Source organism: Echinops telfairi, unplaced genomic scaffold, assembly GCF_000313985.2.
Source record: "Echinops telfairi isolate 266 unplaced genomic scaffold, ASM31398v2 ScPeMD7_60;HRSCAF=208, whole genome shotgun sequence".
NCBI classification, from domain to species: domain Eukaryota; kingdom Metazoa; phylum Chordata; class Mammalia; order Afrosoricida; family Tenrecidae; genus Echinops; species Echinops telfairi.
This window is the reverse complement of record NW_022103958.1, coordinates 26,225,291-26,251,620: the sequence shown is the minus strand read 5'-3', so window position 1 is coordinate 26,251,620 and position 26,330 is coordinate 26,225,291.

Sequence of the window (26,330 nt, the reverse complement as noted above, 5' to 3'; positions counted from 1 at the left end):
TAACCTTTAATATCTTTTTAGGTGAAACTCTGTTTTCTAATTTGTGGTGGAAAAAAATTTCAAAGTCTACACTGATTTCTAGATCCAATAACAAAAGATGATTTAAAAAACCTCAAGTGGGTGGTGGAAAGTCATAAGGTCAGGACTGGTGAAACGATCTAGTAGATTATTATAGGTACGGCAGACATTGCGGCGATTTCTGCTTGTTTGTGTCATAAATGAGACTGGAACCCACGCTCTCTGGGCTCACAATTCAAGTGTGTGTGTGTGCGTGTGCGTGTGCATGAGCGTGTGTGAGTGTGTGTGTGTGCATTTGCATGAGCGTGTGTGCGTGTGCATGTGCGTGTGTGTGTGTGTGTGTGTGTGTGTGTGTGTGTGATGCCCACAGATCCCAGGCTCTAGGCCTTGTGGAGTCTTGTGTCTTTGCAGTCTTGTGGCCTTACTTCCTGTACTGTTTCCTAAATGTTTTCTTCCTGTGAATTTAATTCTTGTTCTGGTACAATTGGAATTGTAAACATTTTGTAATTGGAAAATAGTTTTAGAATGTTAAAAAATTCATAAAACTCTTATGATGTTAGAATGCTATCCATGATAACTTTGACCATCTGTTTTAATGCCCAAACTTCAAATACCTCTTTAAAAGTAGTCATGTCATCAGTAACATGTGCTAAATAAATATTTGTTCTGATGTCCTATTTTTTCAAAGACGATCACAATTTTAGACAGAATTATAGAGCCGGAGCTACTGCTCAATAAACAAACATGCCTGTACAGCAAGTCTTTTTACAACCTCTTTTCCCTCTTCAGAGGCCCCTGGAAGCAACACCTTATTGTAGAAACACTTGCGGAATCCAGCATCACATGAGCCATACTTTTGAATTTAGTGCTTTTTTCCCAGTGATTTCTAGACAGAAAGAGTCGTGCGAAGGAAGATCAGTCCAGTACCTCTGAAGTAACGTCTACAGATAACGCCGGCGACACTCATACTGGGATTTGCTTTTTATGCAGTTCATTAGTTCCTGTCTGGGTGGCCAAATTAATGTCTTCCTTTACTCTCTTGTGAAGCCGCATGCTGTGTCTGTGAGCAAGAGAGTAGCTTTCCACTGAAGTATGAATTAGTAAGAAGAAATTTAAAAATCATGGTGAAATAGTTTTTGGTAATTTAAAAATTTATATGTGGATGTGTATGTATTAAAATACACATATAGATGTGTGTAGTATACATGTGTATATAAGTGTATTTGCATATATTATAATCCAACCTACCTAATCCATCTACTGCCATTAATATTTGACTCAGCCCTGTAGGAAGAGTAGAACTATCAAGTGGCATCTCCATGGCTGTCATATTTATGGAAGCAAAACCTGCCACTTCCTCCCATGGAGGAACTCGCGAGTTTGACTGGTCAGCATTTTGCCTACCAACTGAGTGCTTTAACCATTGTGCCATCAGTCTTTCCTCTGAAGTTTTCATTACACATACATACACATCGGAGGAGGCTTCCAAATGTTCATGAAATAGTCCCATTATTCTTTTAGTCCATTTCCCACAAGCTTTTTGAAGCCCTTGTATGTGTATGTGTATATGTTTATGTATATGTACTGTTAAGAGCTAGAAGTCTTTAATTTTAATTATCAATGCATAAACATATCAGAATTGGAGATTATAATGAACATTAAAGCAAATCTACCTTTCACAGAGATGTCCCATAATTCTATATATTTTGTGTCTAGCACTGATTTGGCACTGCAAATGATGAAAAGGTGAGTCAGATATTATCCTTATCCTCAGAGGGTGACACGTCTAACAGAGGAGAGAAGTCAAACTTGGAGCGATCCTAAAGGTAGAGCCCAGCCTGCACAGTGAGAGGCACACAAGTGCTGTCAGTGCTGTGAGCACAGAGAGAAAGAGCGTGAAGGGATTGCCCTCTGACGTTAGTTTGGGAATGGAGGGAAAACACGATGATGCTTTAGATCTTAAGTTCCGTAGTGGCGAGTAATACCCAACACGGACCTCCCCTTTGCTTTATTTGTACAGTTCAGCATTCATTTCTTCTTACAACTGTGTACTCACAACCAACACTCAACACGAATATAACAACAACTATGGGGTCAGGTTTTTCTCAAATTTGGAAGAACTGGCAATGCTGACCCCCATTTCTACATGGCAAGAGTTAGTGAGGGAGGCAACAGTAGTGGATTCATTAAATAGGCTATCACAGTTCAGTCTCCCTGTTTCTTTATGGGCCAAAGGCACAGTGTCAAATCCTTCAATCAAAGGACCCAATATCAAATACTGGAGTCTTTAGGTAAGATTGGCACATATTAGGAACCTCAATGTACCAAGGAGTAAGAATAATATTATCCATGCATTTGCTAAGTGATGAGATGAATAAAATCTAGCATGACATCACAAACTGCTCATTCCCTCCGCTGGTATCATAAAATATCTTTTGTATAGACTTTTGAACAAAATTTTTCTGAAATTTTGGGGGGAAATAGTCACTAAATACCAAACGATCCCAGGATAACGCTGAGGAAGTTGTTCATGTCATAAACACTGGGACTCTAGTGCTGTGATGCAAGGAGAAGATGTCTTGGAAAGGACACATGTCAGATAAAGACACACGTGTCAGATGTGCCCTTTGTTCTGTTCCTTATAGGCCGGGACACATTCACCCTGACTTTGCATCTTGCATTCCTTAGTTTTAGTGGTGGGATCCAAATAATTTAAAAACCAGATTACTGCCCTAATGAACATTTCTAGTGTGTATATATATATATATCCAAGAACTAATTTATTATTTTGTACAGTTAATACTTCAATAAGAATGATAGAAGAGGTACACACAATTAGATTATGTTATAAGAAGGAGTTTTAAATTTTTTGAAAAAGAAATCCTGCCATAGTTGAAGTGCAACTTAATTGTGAGGAAAACAAAAATATTTACTTTGTAATATTTGAATTCAATATTTAACGTAGAATTTAAAATATTTTGCAGGAGACTTGCCCAATGTAGTTCATCCTTTGCTCTCTTGATCACTGCTTTTAAAAAATTAAATAATGCTTGGTGAAAAACAATAAAACTGTTAAGATCTTTCCATATTGCTTCTTGATCGGCATCCTCTTTGGAATATTATTTTTATCTGAGCATCATTGGTTGTGTGATTTATGCATAATTATCTTTTCCCTGCAGGAATACGATCGCCTTCCTTTAGAGGGAGGCTATTAGACAGTGGTCTTTGTCTGTGGTATATTAGAAACAGGTAACATCTCTTTGAACATATCATGTTCATCTTTGAAAAACACCTTTCTTCTGCTGAACTTGCTTCAATTGTTCGACACTATTTTGAGTTCTTTGAACACTTTCAGGAATTGCACAATTCACTCATAATAGCTCATGGGGATTTGAGGCATAACACGAAGCTGAAATGAGTGTAGCATGTCACCCTCTGGTTGTTGGCACATTTTCTCTTCACGTTATATATTTATTTTCTGAGGTAACAAAGGCAAGGGGATAAAAATATAATATTTCATCAGAAGTATAATGAGTGTTATGAAATGATTAAATATATATTACCAGCATCATTTTATCTAATTTTCATATCTATGGATGAAATGAACATTACTGTGAGTGCTTAGAAAATGCTGTAGCACAGATGGACAGTAAAAGAGAATGAGGAATGTAAATTTGTGATTTCCATATTCGGCAGCTGCTTACCCTGATTACAAGAAACATTTTAACAAGCAGTTCAACAAAGTCAACAAAAAATTAGGTATAGGTTCTGCCAACTCTGTGGGGACCAGCTGAATCCCATCACAATTGGTTTATTTCTACTTTAAATGGACAAGGAACCACTCTTTTCATCTTTTCCAATTGTTGAAAGGATGGACATAAAAGGTCCTGAGAAAAGAAAGTGCTCGACATTCGTGTCATATTACATAAGAAATGTGTGATTAAAATCTCTAGGCGCAATAAATATTTAAGAGAAGAGTACTCTAAAAATATACTGGCTCAATGCCAAGTGGCAGCTACAATTTAGAACCCATTAAGGGGAACTGTACTCAGATCTCACTCATTCAAGATTCTGAGACACACTCTAAATTTTTGGAAAGTCAAATGCTAGAAATGATTTTTAAAGTAATCTTGACTGAGCTTCCTTTGATGGAAATAAAGAACTTTCTGCCAGCATGCAATCAATTAGAAAGGGTTTCTGTAAATTTTCTTAAGACTCGTATGAGAATAGTATTAATTTTTAAGAAGTATAGAGGGAATGAAACTGGGGAAAAATTGGACTTCATATGTATGCACAATATTTTATCACTTAAAAAGCATGACCCAAAACAATTGATCAAAAGAGAATTTATAAATTATCCACAATTAGTATGTGATTGTTCACTGTATTATATTCCTTCTTCTGTATAAAGGGGCTACTCTTATTATTTTAAATTTTATTTTCCCATAGATTCTTGTAGCTAACATGGAAGATTAAGTCAAAGTAACTGTGTGAAGTATTTTGAATGCAATACTTTCCCTATCTAGTACACAGAACTTCCCCATCAAGTAAGAAAGCTCTATACCTTACAAAACTTTCAAGACAGTGTTCATATATAATCACGGTGGATGTGTTTTGTGGTATTGTTCCATGAAGTGGCCCTTGGTAGAAAAGATGTAAGAGAGGGCCCACACATTGCAATCAAAGGCAATGGAAGACCATCTCTGGCCTTCTCGGGATTCCTTATTGCCATGAGGTCAGAAATGCCTCCATACTCTCTCCTTCTTTTCCCTATTCTGACACCAACTGTTCTTCTCATGCCACTCTACATCTATGGCAAGTTCTGCAATGGCCGTACAACTCACAGGCACTATTCACAATTAAGAGGGTTTCTTAGGGATGTCAGTAGGTTACTACAAGTCAGGATCAACAAACACTAAGAAGACAGTTCCTGGTCTCCTCAGCCACCAGCCAAGGCTCTCTTTCCAGTTCTCAGCCTCTCAACTACAGGGTCCCTGAGCTTTTGCCTCCATATTTCAGGAATGAAGCTTGCCTGCCTCTGTGCCCTACAGTGTCATAGCTTGGCGCGAAATAAGGAGGAAGTTCTCCGTAGACTTAGCAGCGCACTCCGAGTCTCTGCACCACGGTCTGTGAAGTCTTGGCATCCTCAGCCACTTCAGACAGATACATATTTCTTTTCTCCTTGTTCTGATGTCAGGAACAAGACAGTGATTGTATTTTCCAATGGTGATATATAATGGGGCTTACAGGTCTTTGGAAAAGCATACATGTCACACAGCAAAGATATTACAGTCAATGGATAATCTTCTTCACCTAGTGCTCGTTGACCTCGCAAGCGCCTGCGCCCTCCCCAGGACAGCAATCTATGACCCTTAGCAGCAAAAGACATCAGAAGAGGGTTTCCTACACTTTGTTTTAATCATTTTAGTAGGGGCTCATGCGACTCATCACAATCCATACATACATCAATTGTGTAAAGCAAATTTGTACTTTCATTGACCTCATCATTCTCAAAACATTTCCTCTCCACTTAAGCCCCTGGCATCAGGTCCTCATTTTTTCCCTCCCTCCCCGCTCCCTCCTCCCTCATGAACCCTTGATAGTTTATAAATTATTATTTTGTCATATCTTTCCCTGTCCGACATCTCCCTTCACCCACTTTTGTGTTGTCCATCCCCCAGGCGGGAGGTTATATGGAGATCCTTGTAATCGGTTCCCCCTTTCCAACCCACCCTCCATCTACGCTCCCACTATCGCCACTCACACCTGAAAGGATCATCCGCCCTGGATTCCCTGTGTTTCTAGTTCCTATCTGTACCAGTGTACATCTTCTGGTCTAGCCAGACTAGCAAGGTAGAATTGGGATCATGATATTGGTGGAGGAGGGAGCATTTAGGAACTAGATGAAAGTTGTATTTTTCATCGTTGCTACATGACACCCTGTCTGGCTTGTCTCCTCCCTGAGACCCTTCTGCAAGGGGTTCTCCAGTGGCCTACAAATGGGCTTTGGGTCTCCACTCCGCACTTCCCCCCTCATTCACTATGGTAAGATTTTTTGTTTTGATGATGCCTGATACCTGATCCCTTCAACACTGCGTGATCGCACAGGCTGGTGTACTTCTTCCATGTGAGCTTTGTTGCTTCTGAGCCACAGACAGATCTTGACCATGCTCTTCGAAGGTCCTTGTGGGTTCTCTCTAGGCAGCTGCAAAGATGGCTCATCCTAATAGCAGGAGGATGGTAATTAAAACCAACCATGTCCTTCTATTAGTGTTACACCTTGTTTTCATAGTGCAAGCCAAGCATTTTGGGGATTTATACAGAATTGGGTAGAAGAATGTAGAAATTCCACTCCACCACACATATAACCAAGGACCTTGTAGAAATTGACTTGAGCTATAAGCAGACAAAAATAGCTTCATGATGTTTTGAATTCAGTAAAAAGAATGAGTAGAACTTGAGTGAATGGTGACATAAGGGGTGAGACAAGCCATTCCAATTAGATGGAATGTAGAGAGTTTGTACATTCCCCTAACTCAGAATTGACTGTGTGCCCAAACCAGAGCTCTGGTGGTGTACTGGTTGTGTGTTGGGCTGCTAACCATCAGATCAGCAGTTTGAAAACACTATCTGCTCATAGAGAAAGAAAGAGGTTTTCTACCCCTGTAGAGTTACAGCTTCAAAAATCCATGGGGACAGTTCTACCCTGTTCTGTAGGGTCACTATGTGTGACAACCGACAAGATGGCAGAGTGAGATTTTTTTATATTGTTCTTTTTTTAAATCATTTTATTAGCGGCTCATACAACTCATCACAATCCATATATACATCAATTATGTAAAGCACATTTGTACATTCATTGCCCTCATCATTCTCAAAACATTTGCTCTCCAATTAAGCCCCTGGCATCGGTTCCTTATTTTTTCCCCTCCCTCCCCTCTCACCCCTCCCTCATAAGCCCTTGATAATTTATAAATTATTATTTTGTCATATATTGCACTGACCGACGTTTCCCTTTACCCACTTTTCTGTTGTCCGTCCCCCAGGGAGGAGGTTATATGTAGATCCCTGTAATCAGTTCCCCCTTTCCAACTCACCCTCCCTCCACTCTCCCGGTATTGCCAATCTCACCACAGTTCCTGAAGAGATCATCCATTCTAGATTCCCTGTGTTCCCAGTTCCTATCTGTACCAGTGTACATCTTCTGGTCTAGCCAGGTTTGTATGGTAGAATTGGGATCATGATAGTGGGGGCAGAGGAAGCATTTAGGAACTAGAGGAAAGTTGTATGTTACATTGTTGCTACACTGCACCCTGATTGGCTCGTCTCCTGCCCACGACCCTTCCATGAGGGGATATCCAATTGCCTACAGATGAGCTTTGGGTCTCCACTCCGCACTCCCCCTCATTCACAATGATATGATTTTTTGTTCTGATGATACCTGATACCTGATCCCTTCAACACTGCATGATTATACAGGCTGGTGTGCTTCTTCCATGTGGGCTTTGTTGCTTCTGCGCTAGATGGCCACTTGTTTACCTTCAAGCTTTAAGATCCCAGAGCGAGGGGTCCTCAAACTTTCTAAACAGAGGGCCAGTTCACTGTCCCTCAGACCCGTTGGAGGGCCAGACTATAGTTTTAAGAAAAAACTATGAACAATTCTTATGCACACTGCACACATCTTGTTTTGAAGTAAAAAATCAAATGGGGCAAAAACACCCAGTGGGCTGGATAAATGTCCTCGACAGACTACATGTGGCCTGTGGGCCGTAGTTTGAGGACACCTGCCCCAGACACTATATCTTTTGATAGCTGGGCACCATCAGCTTTCTTTGCCACATTTGCTTATGCACCCATCTGTCTTCAGTGATCATATCAGGGAGGTGAGCGCACAATGATATGATGTTTTGTTCTTTAATGTCTTTAACTGATTCCTTTGGCACCTTGTGAGCATGTAGGCTGGTGTGCTTCTTCCACTTGGGCTTTGTTGCTTCTGAACTAGATGGCTGCTTGTTTACCTTCAAGCCTTTAAGACCCCTGGTGCTATAACTTTTGATGGCCGGGCACCATCAGCTTTCTTCACCACATTTGCTTATGCACCTGCTTTGTCTTCAGTGAATGTGTCAGGAAGGTGAGCATCATGGAATGCCAGTTTAATAGAAGAAAGTAATCTTGCATTGAAGGGAGTACTTGAGTGGAGGTCCAAGGTCCATCTGCCACCTTAATACTAAATCTATAGCTATATTCACATAGATCTAATTTCCAAATCCTCACATATAAATATACTTACATATGTACATGTCTGTATTTAGACCTCTATAAATGCCCTTTACCTCCTAGTTCTTTCCTCTATTTCCTTTGACTTTCCTCTTGTCCCACTATCATGTTCAACCTTCATTTGGGTTTCAGTAATTCCTCTCGGTTACATTACCCTTGATCAATCCCTACCAGGTCTCCCACACCCTCCTCACCACCAATTTGGATCACTTGTTGTTTCCTTGTCCCTGGGTTTGTTAACACCACTACCTTTCCCTCCACCTCCCCCTCTCCTATGTCCCCCTGGAACTGTCAGTCCCGTTGTTTCCTCCTCTAGATTGTTTATCCAGCCTATCTTATTTAGACAGACCTGCAGGGATAATAACATGTGCTAAAACAAGACAGAGCAAAACCAAGCAACGAAATAAAACAAAACAACAACAAGCCAATGACAAAAAGCAAAACAAAATACAACAACAAGAAACAAAAGATTGTAGTTAGTTCAAGGACTGTTTATTGGCCTTTAGGAGTGTTTTCTAGTCAAGTCTGTTGGGGCGCTAAGTGAGTGAGATTTTATGTACCACCACCACATTGTAACCTGACTAACTCTAATTGTCTCCAAATCTGGCAATGGTTGTCTCAGGTAAAATGTGGCTCCAGCTTCATTTTTGCTTTCCTCTTAGTGCCCTTAATTTACTCTCCCTCCCCTATCAGTCTCTCTCTATGGTGGGCATTTCAGCGCCCAATGAACCCTTTTGCACTAAAATAAAAAGAAACAAACAAAAACTTATGTGTTACTTTTCTAAGGAGCATTTGCCTTCCAAACATGGCCCCAAGAAAGGATGAGCCTTCCTCCGACCTTGGTGTGATGGTTAGGAGTTTTGTCCATTAGACTCTCATGGCAAAGGGGAGAGGTTAAGCCCAAAGAATCAGTTGTATTGCAGCCTGATGACAATTCCTTCATGTCATAAACCTTTTTGTATAAGAGAGACAGACTAAGAAGTCGTGAATGCTCTTTGGCCCTTCATATTTTGCTGGAGCTGGATCTTGTTCTGGGTTCCTCTATCACCTGTTCCGATGCCTGCTGGTCCCAGGAACTATCAACTGGCTTCCAAAGGTAGGCTCCTTCAGCTGACTTTGGACCCCCACATCCAACAACTTATGCCCCCATCCTCCCGCCCGTCTCGTCTTGTCATCCTGCATCACCTTCCATGAGCCAATAGAAGCCTGAATTGAACCAGGCTGTACTTACCTACTTCTTCAGCTGTGCAAGCCATTGATTGATATAAATATCACTCTCTATAAAAACTTACAATCATCAATGGTTTTACTTCTCCAGAGACTCCAACTGCACACAATTGGTGAGTAGACACTGGGATTTTTAAAGCTTATGAGTGGCCATCCAAGATGAATCTATTGGTATCTCCCAATCTAGATCAAGGAAGGGTGATGAAAATATAAAAGAAAGGGGGGAAATTTCAAAGGTCTCAGCTTCTGAGACTCAGAAGAACCAAATGGTGCCCAGCTACCACTACCAACTGTTCTGATTGAAATCATAATAGAAGCCCTCGGTAGAACGGGCCACACATGTGAAATAAAACTCAAACACATGAAAAAGACTGCACTGACTGGTTTTATTGAGACTGGTAGAGTGTGCTAGACTATGGTTCTTAGACAACCTGCAAGTCTGGAAATGAACTCACCCTTGGGGCTCACCTTCAGCTAAACAATACCCAAGCTGACTGCCACGGAGCCCATTCGGACGCATGGAGATCCTGTGGGGCAGATTAACACTGCTCCTGAGGGTTTCTAAGCCTCATCTTTCTCCAGGAAATGGGATCTGTGGTTCGCAGTCCAACACTTACCTGACAGCACCCTCAGGGCTCCAGCCATACATAGCACACACAGGGAGTGAACCACACCACTGGTGAGATAACCACTACTTAGAACAATTCACCATACAAGATCAAATGGGTAGCATTTTCACAGGGACAAAACCAGAAGTGGGAAGAAACAGACAAGAAGAATGAATAACGGCAGGAAACAAGGAGGAAGTTGGGGAAGAGTGTTGTTACATTGTGTCACCAAAAAAAATGTGTATGACTTTTAAAATGAAAAACTAACTTGCTCTGTAAACTCTTACCCAAATTACATAGAAAAGTTAATAAATAAATAAACAAAACGTACTCCCACTTAAGAAGCTTCAGTTTTCTCCCAACGAATACTTGAATACTTGGAGTCCATTAGATACCAATGCTACAACATGACTTTCAAGATAATGGTCTACCTTTGGAATCGTTACATCAACTTGGCTTGCTCCTCCCCATGTGGCTCAGCAGTCTCAACAACCGCAGTCTCTCCCAGCATCTCCACTCGTGGTCCATGACACATCTGGCTGGGACTCAGAATTTCAATGCAGAAAAATAGGGCTCAATCTATCTTCGATTTTAATTTGGGTAAGTAATTTCCTCAGTGATCTTTGTTTCTTGTTTTGAAAATGAGGTGAAAATAATTTTCAGAGTTAATGTGAGAATTAGTGAGTGTGTGTATGTGTGTGTGAGTGAAATATGCTTAGAAGATTTTCACGCACAATCCAACTGCAAATTAGTTCTTTTTTTGTAAGTCACAGACATTTCAAAAATTATACCCTTTTGCTTTTCTTGGTGTTTGAATAACTGTTTCCGTACCATAATTGTTTTTAATCCATTGAATGTAACACTTTTTCTACTCTTTTGAAAAATAATACAGTTAGCCCCTTCCTTTGTGTCTTTCATTTTCACAATAAACATCACGTGCTTTAATCAAATCTGAGATATATTGTAATGCCTTTTGGCTCTTAATTGTTCACACTCTGGACTCTGCTATTAAGGCTTATCACCACGATGAAGCATAAAGTATTTAGGAAGGTTTAAAGTAGGCATGTGCTTGTGCTAACCACATATAGATTGAATAACTTCCTTGATAAAAATGTGATACCATTAATGGGTAAGGCCATGTATAAGGATTCTGGCAGGCAGTATTTAGCCTTTGAACTTTTGATCTGGAAGATTAACCAAAACCATATGAAAAACTTTGTGTGAGGCCATCAGGGAAAGTGGTTTCTGATTATTAAGGTTTATGATCTTGCAGTGGACTGCTGGGGCATTTTCATGATCAAGTCTTAGTGCTGAACAATACTCATATTGTCATGGAAGCTTACACAGATATAAGGCAGGCACGTGGCCTGAACATAAAAAATTCATAAGATAAAATAACAACGTTCATATTTTATTAATTTTGCTTTTACTATTTGAGAATTTGATAGGCAACAACATTGAAAACCATTTTTAAATTAATAGAAAAGCCTGTACAAATACTAGTATATTTATTTTGCACATAATTTCCTTATTTACTACAAATATACCTATTTAACATCATTTCAAAACAAACATGAGCCATGTGTCACTTTGAGATGATCATTTTCCCCATTTTATGTGATATTTTTTATTACTATATTTGCTTTTGAGATACTATTCTAGGTGCTGAAGTGTTAGTAACTAACAAAGCATTTATGACATGGACAGATTTTATTATATGCACACATATATACTCATGTATATATATATATTTACATATATATTAAAGTCAAACAAAATAGGATTTCTGTTTGTAAAGATAACAGAGAATATGAAAGCATTTTACTAGGCACTTGACTTTCTGCCAATGGGCTTGGTTTATTTGGGGTTTGCAATAGAGAAGAGCAAGGATGGTGAGACTACCATTCATTTACTTTTCACATGTTGTCAGGACCACCAACTAGAAAAGGAAATCCTGATGGCAAATTAGAGGGAAAACAAAAACAGACTAGAGGGTACATATGTCTTAACTTGAGTGAAGCGGAAGGCAATATGCAACAAGAGGAAGGTAGGTAAAAATGATGGAGTCAGGACAAGGCATCAGGAGGTTTGTAAGAGTTAAAGACGTTGTAAGCAAATGCTGTCATATACACAATATTATAATAGTGATGATATATGAGTAGATACTTAGACATGTAGCCTGAACAGGTATGGAAGGGCGAGTGGGAGTGTAACCAATTCTGTTACCTAAAATAATTCTCATGATTACCTTCATGGTCCTTATTCTCTTTGTGAGCAGAATCTCTTTGTTGTTACCCTTCATTGCCTGAGATGGGTAATTGGGAGAATGCTCTTTCAGAGAAAGCACATTTTCGTATCTTGCTTACTGATAGTACAAATTCAGGATATTATGGACAATCTCCATAGGGAAGGAAGCTCTTATGACACAAAATTTAATCTTCTTTAATAGTACAGTTTCATTCTAGCTTCATATGCTACCAGTCATAAGCTTTTTCCAAATGCCAAGCACTATGTCAATAGCCAGATTCTCTGTGATCTCATATAACATAGACACAGTCAATGAGTCACTAGATTTGTCTGCTTCTCTGGCATACCTCCCTGAACGTTAATATGGAATAGACGGTTTAATTTCCCAGTGCTGTTACGATTCTAGGTCACCAGTCCATTTGTATTATAGATCATAAAGAGTTTGCTCACAAATGTCATATTTTCATCCTTCTCGAACTTTTGGAACCATCCTTTCCCTAAATTTCTTTGATGAGTTGGGTTTTATTGAAAAAAAAAAAAGAAATAAGCTATAATATGGAATTATTTTGACTGTTTAATGTTTTTTATCCTTTCCCCTAATATTACACACCCTTGGGGTATATGAAAAGTAAACCCTTAACAAGCACAGGAGCGTCATTTCTCGGATGCCATCTTCACCACTCTGTGCTCCATCCTGAGGGTCAGCACGCATTTTCTGTGAAACCCATTATGTTCATCTTTGTGGGCCCTATGTTCTCTATCACAGACACTCAATTCTGACACCCCATCCAGAAATTGGGCACATTATGTAAACACATGAACTTGACTCTGTTACTATCAAATTTTATTTTTTAAAATAGGCAGAGAACCAGATTTGGGTCATGGGTCATAATTTACCAACCCCTACTCTATCTTCTTAAGTCAGCCAGTTCCACATTCCAGAATTGTTTCACAAAATGGGCAAATTTGCCTCATAAGGGTCACTGAGATGATGCAGTGGGGGCTATAAAATCAGACATCTACATTTTATTCTGGATTATGGGTTATAGTACACATGTTTTTAATTGCCACAGGCCCCCTGCCCCGAAAAAATTTTTATTTCACTGAAGAAGAAAAAAATAATTGAAGGCAAAAAATTTGGGGGACCTATATGCTAGGTTCTTATTTTCAATCTCTTACATTTCTTATAGGTGCTGATTGATTATGAGGAATTGGTTGCAGATAAGAGAAAACCTAATTGAAAATGGCTTAAATAAAACGAGGAACATTTATTTTTTCACCTAGACAGCAACTTCAAATTAGATCATTTAGAATTATTTAATACACTGATTCACCAGGCCAGTATTGTCAATGGACGCCCCCTGCCCAGCCACGTTTTATATTTATGTCTGCCATGTCATTATTAGATGCATAACCTCATCCTCATGTAAAGACACCCATAATAAAATAGCTACAGCTACTCTTATTTCATCTAAACCCCTCATTCACTTCTCCCATCCACTGATATTATATTTTATTACACTTCAGTTTTTAGAGCAATTCTGGTTTATATTATCCATATTCATCTTCTTTCCCCTGCAGGATGCTTCTACTACTATTACTATTTAACTTGATTACAATGAATTAATCTATTGTTTTCCTTTTACAGTAGACAATATTATTTAAATCATACAATTTTTTTCAGATGGGCTTATTTATGCATATACATTTCTACTATATATTTTTGTAGTTGAATTTAATTTTATTGATAAATAATATTTTTAGCAGTTTCAGATTAGAATACAATATTATAAAATAATATTGTCACTTTACTCATTCATCCATTGTAGGGCATAATGGTTGCTTTCAATTTTTGTGAATGGTCAGTAAATTTGACAGAAACTTTCCTGAGCTGGTTTTTGCTTAGACATACATTTTCAATTTAGTTTGTTAAATAGCTTACGAATACAAGTGCCGACACAATTGCTGGATGAGAAGCCTGTTATATTTATCTTTGTAAGAAACTTCCAAAATGATCTGGGCTTTTAAGTTTTTTTAAATGTTTACTACCAATGAGAGTTCTGGTCGCTCTCTGCAGTGTTTGATCATGTTATGATTTGGGGTTGTAGCCATTCCAATGTATGAGATTGCCATGTGTAGGCTCCACTCCACAACACTTTGTGTTCTCATATTTTTAAAATAGTTATAATGTTTTCCTTGCTGGTTTAAAAACTGATGGTGACCATATTTACAACAGAAAAAAAGCCTCTAGCTGATCCTTCACCATCCCCACAATCGTTGCTATGTTTGTGTCCATGGTTGAGCCCACTTTGTTAATCAATCTCACTGAGGAGAATCTAAGGGGGAAAGAGACCATAAGCTCAAATATACTTTGTTTATATTCACATACTAAGTGGTCAACAGATCATAGAGAGATCACAAGAGGAGAACAACCATTAACCTGAGGTCACAGTGGTGTGATACGATTCACTGCCAGGTGGCTACGTAAGGTTGCTGTTACCTGCCCTCAAGTCAGCTCCCACTGCATGGTGACTGTGTGTACAACCGACATGAACACTGCCTGGTCCTGCACCAGGCTCACACTTGTCCTGTTTGAGCCATTGTTGCAGCCACTGTGTCAGGTCATCTTGTGAAGGCCTTCCTCCTTTCTCTTCCCCTCTACTTTGCCAAGCCTGATGTCCTTCTCCCGGGGGTGGTCTCTCCTGATATCACGTCCAGGTATGTGAGACAAAGCCTACCCATCCTTGCCTCTCAGGAGCTTTCTGATTGTACTTCTTCCAAGACAGATCTGCTTTCTCTTTGGGCAGCCCATGATACTTTCAATGTTCGTCCTCAATACCATTGTTCGAGTGTGTTGATTATTCAGCTTTCCTTATTCAGTGTCACCTTTCACATGCATAGGAGGCCATTGAAAATACCATGGCTTAGGTCAGGCATATCTTAGTCATCGAGGTAAACTTGCTTTCAACACTTTGAAGAGATCTTGTGCCGCAGTTGTACCTAATGCAATGTGTCATTTTACCTTGACTGCTCTTTCCCTGAGCTTTGTTTGTGGGTGCAAGCAAGATGAAACTTGGATAACTTCAGTCTTTTTAACCACGGTCCAGTTGTGAGGATTTTGTTTTCTTAACATTGAGTTGTAATCCATACTGAAGGCTGTAATCCATGATCTGCATCAACAAGTGCTTCAAGTCCCCACTTTCTGCCAAGTTGTGTCATGTCATCTGCATATCTCAGGTTGTTATAAGCCTCTTCCAATCCTGATACACTTTCATATTAACCAGCTACTCTGATGATTTGCTCAGCATACAGATTGAATAAGTATTCTGAGAGTGTACAACTCTGTCCTACACATTTCCTCATGTTAAAACATGCAGTAATACATTGTTCAGTTTGCACAACTGCCTCTTGATCCATGTATAGGTTTCACAGGAGCTCAAGGAAGTGTTCTGAGTTTCCATGGTTTTCAAGACTGCCCGTAGTTTATTATGAGTCATATGGTTGAATGCCTGTGAATAGTCAATGAAACACATGTAAACATATTTCTGATATTATCTTCTTTCAGCCAAAATCCACCTGACATCAGAAATGTTATTATTTGTCGCACATCCTGTTCTGAATCTGGCCAAACCTCTGGCAGTTCCCTGTCAATGTGTTGCTGATCTTCAGCAAAATGTTCCTTTCAAGTGATATCAGTGATATGATTCTATAATTTGTCATTGTGCTGGTTCACTTTTCTCCTGAATCGGTATACTTATGAATCTCTTCCAGTCAGATAGCCGAATAGTCCTCTTCTGAATTTCCTGGCACAGAGGAGTGAGCGCTTCCCGTGGTTCCTCAGTTTGCTGAAACATTTCAGTTGTTATTCCATCAATTCTTGGAGCTTTATTTTTGGCTTTTAGTTCAGCTTGTGAAATGTTTCCTCTAGTACTATCGGTTTTTGTTTATATGCTACCTCTTGACATGATTTATGTGGACTAGTTCTTTTTGTTCAATGACTATTTTTTCCACCTTCTGTTAATGTTTCCTGCATCATTCAGTAGTTTGCCTCTAGAATAATTCAATATCACAATTTGGTGTTTGACTTTTCTTTAATTAATTCTCTTTAAGATATACTGAGTACATTCTTCCTTTTTAGTTTTCTAACTCTAGAAATAATAAGTTACAGAAAACAGGAAATTGTCTCAAAATCATCATTGGCAACAGATTAGCTCATCACTGGGACTATATAATAGGTAGAAAGGATGATTATTAGGATACGTACACATTTGCAGATTAGGACATTTTTAAAGGATTGGCCTATGACCCTTCTACCGCCTGGGTACTTGATATTAGAGTATGATTCAAGACCATGAAGTCTTGATACCCCAATGCTTAATTATGAAGGGTTCCCCTAAGCCAATTCCCAAGAACCCTGGGTGGCATTGTAGATCAGGATCTGGCTGCTAACCCAAGGTCAGCACAAGGTCACTCTTCAGACCAGATGAGGAATTCTGTTTCCAGAAAGGTTTACACCCTTGAACACCCAAAGGGGGCAGTTCTACTGTGTCCGATATAGTCCCTGTGAGTCAGAAATGACTTGATGGCAGTGAATTTAAGGCATGACCCTTGAAGGAAAGACTGTCAGGCCCTAAACCGATTGCAGTTGTTATTGTCTGATGCCTTTGAATGGGTTCCGACTCATAGGGCCCATTGTGTAACAGAACTAAACACTGCTTGTTCCTGCACCATTCTCGCAATCATGACATATGAGCCCATTGTTGTAGCCATTTTTTCCAACCTGTCTTGTTGAGTCTCTTGTTTTTACTGACCTTGACTTTTTTATCAAGTATGATATACTTCTTTGGTGTCTGGTCCCTACTGATAATATTTTCAAAGGTCGTATCTCTGTAAGCACACGAATACACTATACACATTTCTTTACCTCTTATTGAAAATATCCTCTGGCTGTAGCAGATTTACCAGGAATTAGGCACTTAAGTTAAAAACTAAATGTTACTGTATTATCTATGAAATTCTGCCATAGATTACCAATGATGTAATCTAAGGAATTTTATGATATCCTCTTTAATTTCTCATCTTTTATATTTCTTTCATATAAAAAGAGTGTTACATTTGTCCATGTGCAACTTGTTACAACATCGCTGTTAGTTATATTGTTGTAATTATGTGTTTACGTAAGTGACCCTTCCTCCTACTTGGCTAGAATGCTCAGACCGAAATGTTAGTTGAACAGTAACAGAAATTACTCCTTTTGCTCCTGCTGCTGTTGCATCTAGTAACAGCACATTTTGTTGAGCATCAGCAACATGCTGGAGACTAAGCATCCCTTAATTCCCACATTTGCAGTACAATTGCTCATTAGGTTCTTTTTTCATCTTTAAAGTGAGTCAGATTTAGTGAGAGTTGACTAGTAAGGGCAGCAGCATTGTTTTGCAAGACAGAGAAGGAGTCAATTTGTCTTGGGAAGCAGTAGTTTTCCAAAGTGAGTAGGCAATATAACATCAAAGTGGCCTTTTGTGTCAATCCATATTTCTTACATAAACAACTGTCTCATAAAATGGGAGGTTTGATGACAACTGGAAGCTATTCAATCTGTTTTCTTGTTCTGTTTTGTTCATTCACTAATTTATTCCAATCTCTTTGTCTTAAAAATATATGAGCTATAACTCAAATAGGAAATACCGCAATAAGAAAGCCACTGGAGACTTTTCTTAGCAGCTTTGAGAAGATAACAGATGGCATGAGGAAACTAGATGACGAGGCCAGACATATTATGGGAACTAAAGAACTGCAGGCTAAATGACACAAGAATGCTGTGCATAGCTGAATGGAACCATAATGTATGGTAACATGCACCATGCAAATCCCAGAGGAGATGAGAATTAGAGACAGAATATTCAATAAATAATGGCATAAAAGTTGGCAAATCAACAGAAGACATACATCTACAAATCTAAGTTTCTAACAAACTTCTAGTAGGATGAATTCAGTGACGCTCACATTGTGACACTTTATTCTCAAGCTTAAAAAAATTAAATATTAAAGAGAGAATCCAGAAAGCTGTAGTAGAAAAGCAAGTACTCATGTACATAAGATCCCCAGAATGAGACAGTGCTAATCTTACCTCAGAAACCTTGAAGGGAATAAATGACATGTCTTTATGTGACACACACACACACACACACACACACACGCACGCACGCACGCACACACACACACACACACACACACACGCACCACCACCACCACCACCAACAACAACAGAAAAAAACAAACAAACAAAATCTAACCAAGGAAAACTCCTTTTAAACAAGTCATACTCCTGAAATTTTCGTAAAACCAAATACTAGGTTAGCTTAACTAGTAAACAATGGCCACCTAGAGCATTATTCTCTTCTAAGATTTATCAGTATGGGATCAAACAGAAAACAATAACTGGAACGTCTGAACAGGAGCTCAAGGGGACATTGGGCTTATGTTGATGAGGGCGGAAAAACCCAGTAAAGGAACTTGCGAATGTTTGGGCATCTCGAAGGGTATGGCCAATGTCATTGAATTGTACCTGGAACAGGCTTGGATTGATGTATGCTTTGCTCTGTCTAGTCCCAACAATAATAATATGAATGCTGTTACAGTACTAATCATTTGTTTTTATAGTATGGGTATATCAATGTATATATGAAGGGGCTTCAGAAAGCTCCTGAAAGAAAAGAAGTTCATTGTCTTTAATTCCACTTATCTATGAACCTTTGGAGCCCTTTCATATACATACAAGAAAGGGCATGTCAAAGTGAAGCTATAAAATCATGGAAACCTTTATTGAGCAAAAGGAACCAATGTGAATGAAGCTCTTGCTCCTTTCAGTAGTTTCCTCTCAGTCTGAACACTTCTGAAGTGACATTTCCATCTTTCTCATCCATTCTTTCCCCCAAGAATTCTGGTTCCATTTATTTCTACCCCCATCAAGACAGCAGGTGAGGCATCAAAGGAGTCAAATCCTGTTCATTTGGAATGTTCTGTGCTTTTTGAGCAGAACATAAAGTCTGAATGGGTGTCGTAAAGGTTGTGTGTTGGATACATTTCTCAGAGGACGTCCTTGTTACCCACAAGGAAGAGATGATTCATTGTCTTGATCATGGCGTAAAGAGTCCTCTAGGCAAATTTCTGGCCTTTTCTCATGAATGGAATTTCTAATTTGTTTAAAACTTCATAATAAGCTCTCATGATCACTTGTGTCTTTTGAGGTACTCTTTCAAGATCATCCCTATTGAATTCACAAGAATAGTCACTGTTACCTTCTGAGACGTATTGCACTCTTTGAATTTCACTGACCCAATAGATGCTCTCAGTAGTCACAATTTTGTTTGGACCTTTTTTTTCCTTCAAAACCACTCTAAAGGAGCCCTGCTGGAGTAGCAGTTACATGTTGGGCTGCTAACCCCCAGGATAGCACTTCAAAAGTACCAGCCACTGTGCAAGAGAGAGGCAAGGCGTTCTACTCTCCACAAGAGTTACAGTCTCAGAAACCCACAGGGGCAGTTCTACCCTGGCTGAGAGGGTTACTATGAGTCAGAAGATGGCAGTGAAAGTGATACTAAGCCGAGTGTATCACTGAGAGAACTTGTCTGCAGCTATCAGCTAACTGCAGAGCCAAGTTGAAGCATGTTTTGTTCATAACAAAGGACTGCATGTGTGAACTGGAACCCGAGTGGCAATACTTTTTGTCTTGCCTTCTTGTGTGCCTGTTTGTGTGTATGTGTGTATACGTATACATAATATATGTATATTAACGATTACGAAGAAGGTGCAGGATCTTGGAGTGTTTCATTCTGCTGTACATAGAGTTGCTATGAGTCAGAAACAACTTGAAAGCACCAATATGAACAACAACAAATATATTCATATATTTACACACATACATACACACATTACTTAGAACTTGCTATGCATCTCTAACAGTCTATGGGAGTTGCATTTTAATCTTTTGATATAATTTTTCCAGTGAATCACAAAGTTCTTAAAAATCACTTGGTTTAATGATCCCTTCGCCCGCATTAGTTCTCGGGGAAAAAGTGTTGGGATCCCTACAATATCCCTCTTTAGTGCAGATGCTAAACAGTGATGCCTCAGAAGACATTTCTGACAATGCCCTTTTGAAGAACCAGTCACTGAAAGCAATGAAACACGGTTCTTTCCTGACACATGTGGGCATCGTCATGACTCATTGGAATGGATTTGATGGCAAATTTATTGTTTTTAATTTTCTGGGGAATCTGTCTGAACCAACTGCTTTGTACAAGTAAAATAGTACTAAACATGTGAGCATATATTGTTAACTTCCAGGTGGCAATATTACAGGAGATAATATATAAAACACTGAATGAGTAAGCTAAGTGTAAAAACTCCCAAGATTTCATGGTACTGTGGTTATGTTTATGTGTTGCTGGGCATACTAGTTATAACACATGTAATTTCAGTTCTTTCATTCATATAAAATATGCTTAATTTCGCACACAAATTTGTGATCTACTAAGATGATGATTGTTTATGATTTATAATGTGTGAATTCAAAGTTAGGGACTCGTTATGTAAATCATCCCAGTAAATTTCTAGGGGTTAATATGAATCTGGTGAATATATGTATATATGTGTAGATACATATATACTATATACGAGTATCAGAAATCCAGCACTGAGCTTAAATAAAACACATTTCTATTTTACAGATATTTCCCTAAATGTTTGCTGAATCATTTCTGTGCCATGGCTTTATATATTGGTACTGTTGTTTATTTATATATTATTTTTGCATTGTGAAAATCACATGCATTCTTTAAAATACTGCATGTAACTTTTTTCTCTTTGTCTATTCTCTGCTAGCTCTGGTTGGAAATAGTACCTAATGTCTCAAGGTTTCTATACTCTTGGTTATAGTCTAGTATTGACAGATGTCCATTCTTATTTAGTATTGACGCTCATTTAAACCTTATGGCCTGCAGATTTTGTCTTTCTAATCATATCTGAAATCTGTCTACTTTTCTCTAGCTATTACCTTACTTTAGACCCACAACTATTTTATCTTCCATTACTGAAGCAGCCTATTCACTTGCTACTGTGCCTTTAATTATGTTATATTCAAATCCACTCTCCATATAATAGCAGAGTGACTGTGCTGGATAGAAATTGAACTTTGTCACTCTAACCCTTAAAAGCTGACAATGGCTCCACATTCCTTTTAACTTAAAACTCTTAAAGCATCTCCACCAGAACATTCAGAGCTGACCTGTGTTCTCCAGGGCAGCCCCATTTGTCTTCCTTTACTGTAAGCTCCTGCTTTCTGAGACATTTTCCAATAAGACCAAACTTTGTGCTGCTTTCCTGAACCTCAAGGTGTTTGTACACAATGCTATCTTTACTCGAAGTGCTCTCCCCTCTCTCTGTATCGGATAGATCTTACACAGTCGTTAAGTCACTGTTAACATGTCACTTAAATCTGGTTCCATAGACCGTCCTGAATGTTGCAGGAGCTTATTATAAACACTTCAGGGCTTCTTTTAACCTGAATTGACATAATGTTTGACACATGGTAACCAAGTTCAACTATAGGATGCATTGAAATGAAAGATATTATGGTGCGTGTTTTTCTCAAGTGGGTAAGGATATGCAGGGGAACTAGACTGAAGCCAGTTGATAAAGCCGTGAGGCACCGTGTGAAATCTGCTGTATCCATTCCCAAAACAGAACCCTGAACTGTCAATCTCTATGGTACTTACTGTGCCTTAGTAGCCTGACATTGAAGAAGCATGGACCACGCCTACCTGTTTGTTATCTGCTATATAAATTGTGAAGTTAAGTACTAGTATGTGTTTGATATCATAATGTAGAAAATGTTCATTTCATCAAAGTAGAAGCTATTCATAGAAATTATTAATATCATAGATTTCTCCCACCCCAGCTTACTTTCCTCCGATTGTGCTAGCTCTGCTTGGGTCAAGGCTGGAAGCTGTAATGGTGTATGAGCAGGATGACAAATAGAAGTGACGTCCTCTTCCCTTGGCTTCTAACATAGCAGTGCAGGAATGGGGAGGATGATATAATTTCCTTACAGAAACTGAAATGCATGATGCTTTTTATTTGCTTGGGTAACTAAATAACTAAATCTCAGTGATAGCAACAAATTCAAGATATTTTATACATAGTTTGGAACCTTTAAAGTCCTGTCCTATTTTTGCCCTCAATCGTGCTCCATTTGCTAGATTTATGAAAGCCTAGAGAAAGTGTAAAGAGGAAAAGCCCCCTCCATTTGTAAATTGGCAATAAAATAAGAATGAGGAGTATTCAGAATTTAATTAGTCCTCAAAATACACTTATTCAATATTTATGATTTATTTACTCAACTTATTGAATGCCCGCCACGTGCCAGGTGTTGTGTTAGCCTTTGGCGAAATAATGATGAACAAGTCTTCTTTCCTGCCATGTTGGAGTGTGTTGTGCAGCAGGGAAGACCAAGAATCAAATGTTACAACAGACATTTAATTTCAGTCAGGATGCATACTTGTTTGTGATGGGAGAATAAACAGAATCTTAACCTTGTTGGGGAAGGATCTGTTATATCCTGAGTAGTTGAAAGACAGCTGCTTCCTTTGTAATATTACGAGGCTTCAACATTTTTCCGTGTTTTTTTGTTTGTTCATATTAGGGTTTATATCAGATGTGTTATGTAATTGTGTTATATGTTTCTCAGTTTTTCAATTTATGAAACCAAGATCGGTGAATCTATAGGGACAGAAAGTAGAATAAGGGTTTGGGGGGATAGGCAGTGGGTAAAAGGGGTAAAGGGGAGCCAATTGTAAGGAGTTCAGGAAGGAAAAGAATGGTTTGGAACTGATTATGGTAACAATTGTACACTACTCTTGATGTGAACTATGGAATGATATGTATTAACTCCCAATTTACAGTTATAGGGGTTCTCAAACTATGGCCCATGGGCCACATGTGGCCCGCGAGGACATTTATCCGGCCCACCAGGTGTTTTTGCCCTGTTTGTTTTTTTGCTTCAAAATAAGATATGTGCAGTGTGCATAGGAATTTGTTCATAGCTTTTTTTTTAAAACTAGAGTCCAGCCCTCCAATGGGTCTGAGGGACAGTGAACTGGCCCCTGTTTGAACATTTTGAAGACCCCTGGATAACAATGGATGTGAACACGTATTAATTTTGATTATGACCTGAAGCACAAATCCTCAATTTCATAGGCATTGAAGAGGGAAGATGTAGTTTGGCAACGTCCTCAAATTCAGTTGTAGAAATGAAACCTTTATTTTAGAGAATAAAGGATTTACTAGGAAAATGAGGGCTTTCTGCAAATATTTGAAGTGCTCACCCCTGGAAGAAACACTTCAGTTCTCTAGGTGAATTTCTGGAGGGCAGAACAGGAGCCATGATGGGAACCACATGATGGCAGATTCCTACTCTGCGGAAAGACGATTTCAACAGCTGACGCTGACTCAGTATGGAAAAGGCTGCCCTAGGCAAGCCCCTGACAGTTTAAACAGAGTTAAGACAGACATTTTCTAAACAGAACTGCAAGGTCTAATGTTAGAGCAGTATCAATAGAAAATTCCATTGTTGGGATCCAGTATACTCAGGATTCCATGGTTAGGCACCGTTTTGTCTTTCTGGCTTTTTTATCTTTGAAATTCTTTGAGAGTCTTAGATTTCTGGTAAAGGGTTCGTCTGCTTCTATACTATATTGATTGGCTGATACTCCCATGATCCTCTACATTTTAATGGAAAATGAAGCATCCATTTGTAAAACTTGCCATACAGAAAACCAATACAGATGAAGCTAAATTTAATTATTTTGTTCATTCATTCATTCATTTGCATACTTTGTCTGCAAAAGATGAAATTATGGTTTTTCATGGCTCATGAGATGTGAAAAGGATTTAGTTGTGGATCTTGACTTCATTTAGTTTACAGTGTAAGGAAGAAGTTTAATGTGAATGAAGACGCGTGGTCCAGTTTAAGGAGATATTGACCATAAAAAAAATTAAATGCTATAGCTAATTCACCTAGTCAGTGAGTTGATAAGTATTCTAGTGTCACTTCCTTTGTTTTCAATTCCTGCTGTAAGTTATAATAGTTACTTTGCAATTATGACAACCATAACTCAAATTTTAAGTTGTAAAAGAATACAATTTATGAAAAGGAAGGTATTGCATATATTTTAAATAAATGTTCAATATAACAAAATTTATTATTGTGTGTGAAAGTTGGACATTGAATGAAGAAGACCAAGATGAATGGATCCATTTGAGTCATGGTGCGCTGGAGAAGAATATTGAAAGTAACTGCTAAGAGCACAAACCAGATTGTTTTGGAAGAAGTATAGCCAGAGTGCTCCTTAAGGGCAAGGATGGTAAGACTCATTATGGATGGTAAGACTTTGGGCATGTCATCAGGAGAGACCAGTCCCTGGAGAGAGACATCATGTTGGGTAAAGAAGAGGGACAGCAAAAAAGAGGAAGGCCCTCAAGAAGATGCATTGACACCATGGCAGCATCAGTGGGTTGAAAAATAGGAACATTTTTGAGGAAGACACAGGACTGGGCAGTGTTTTGCTCTGTTGTACATAAGGTCACTATGGCTTGGGATCAACTGGATGACACCTACCAACAACATAATAATAATTTAAGTTTGAATTATACAAGGAAATGACTTTTGATTATTCAACTCAAACACTCTGGAATAGAGATGAACAAAACCTTTATCCAGTAGCTCTTCTAAGATACATGCTAGCACTTACTGGATGCTTTTGTACCTTCCCCATTTCCTTTTTGTTTCTTAGGTCCATTTTCTCCGTATGAGAAAACCACCCCCTGTACTCTTTCCATATTCCTCATGATTTATAACTTTTTGTATTCTGTAGTAAAGGATTGATTAGTCATATAATACTTTGACACTTGTATTTGCATTTGAAAATGAAGTTTCCCCTGGCCTACCTTCCTCCCTCCCAGATTTAAACACTAAGAGTGTCAAAGCCCATGTTTTCTACTCATCTTGTTAATTTCCCAGACAGGACCAGTGAAGAAATTGAATACTAATATGTATGTTGATTCTGAAAATTAGAGGACTAGGGATGTTTTATACATACAAATGATTCATCACATCTTAAACTTCACTTTAAAAAAAAAATATTTTATTGGGGGCTCTTACAGCTCTTATCATAGTCCATACATATATCCATTTTGTCAAACGCATCTGTACACATGTTGTCATCATCTTTTTCAAAACATGTTATTTCTACTTGAGCCCCTGGCATCAGCTCCTCATTTTTTCCCCATCCCTCACCCACCCTCCCTCCTCCCCCCAAGTCCCCCTGATAATTTATAAATTATTCTTTTTTCTCATATTTTACACCGACTGCTGTCTCATTTCACCCACTTTTCTGCTATCTATCCCCCTGGAATGGGGGCGATACATCAATCTTTGTGATCTGTTCCCCCTTACTCACCCCCCACCCCTTACCCTCCTAGTATTGCTGTTCCCCATATTGGTTCTGAGGGGGTTCTGTTCTAGATTCCCTGTGTTGAGAGCTCTTATTTGTACCAGTATACATATATAAATGTTCTGGTCTAGTTAGATTGGTAAGATAGAATTGGGGTCATGATAGTGGGGGGTGCACATTAAAGAACTAGGGGAAGGTTGTGTGTTGCATTGGTGTTATACTGCACACTGACTGGCTCTTCTCTTCCTTGTGACCATTCTGACAGTGGGATGTCCAATTGACTGCTGATGGGCTTTGGGTCTCCACTCTGCCTTCCCCTTCATTTCCGTTGATAAGCTTTGTGTTTGTTTTGTTTTGTGTGTTTGAAGCCTGACACATGATCCCATTGACACCTCATGATCACACAGGCTGGTGTGCTTCCTCCATGTGGGTTTTGTTGCTT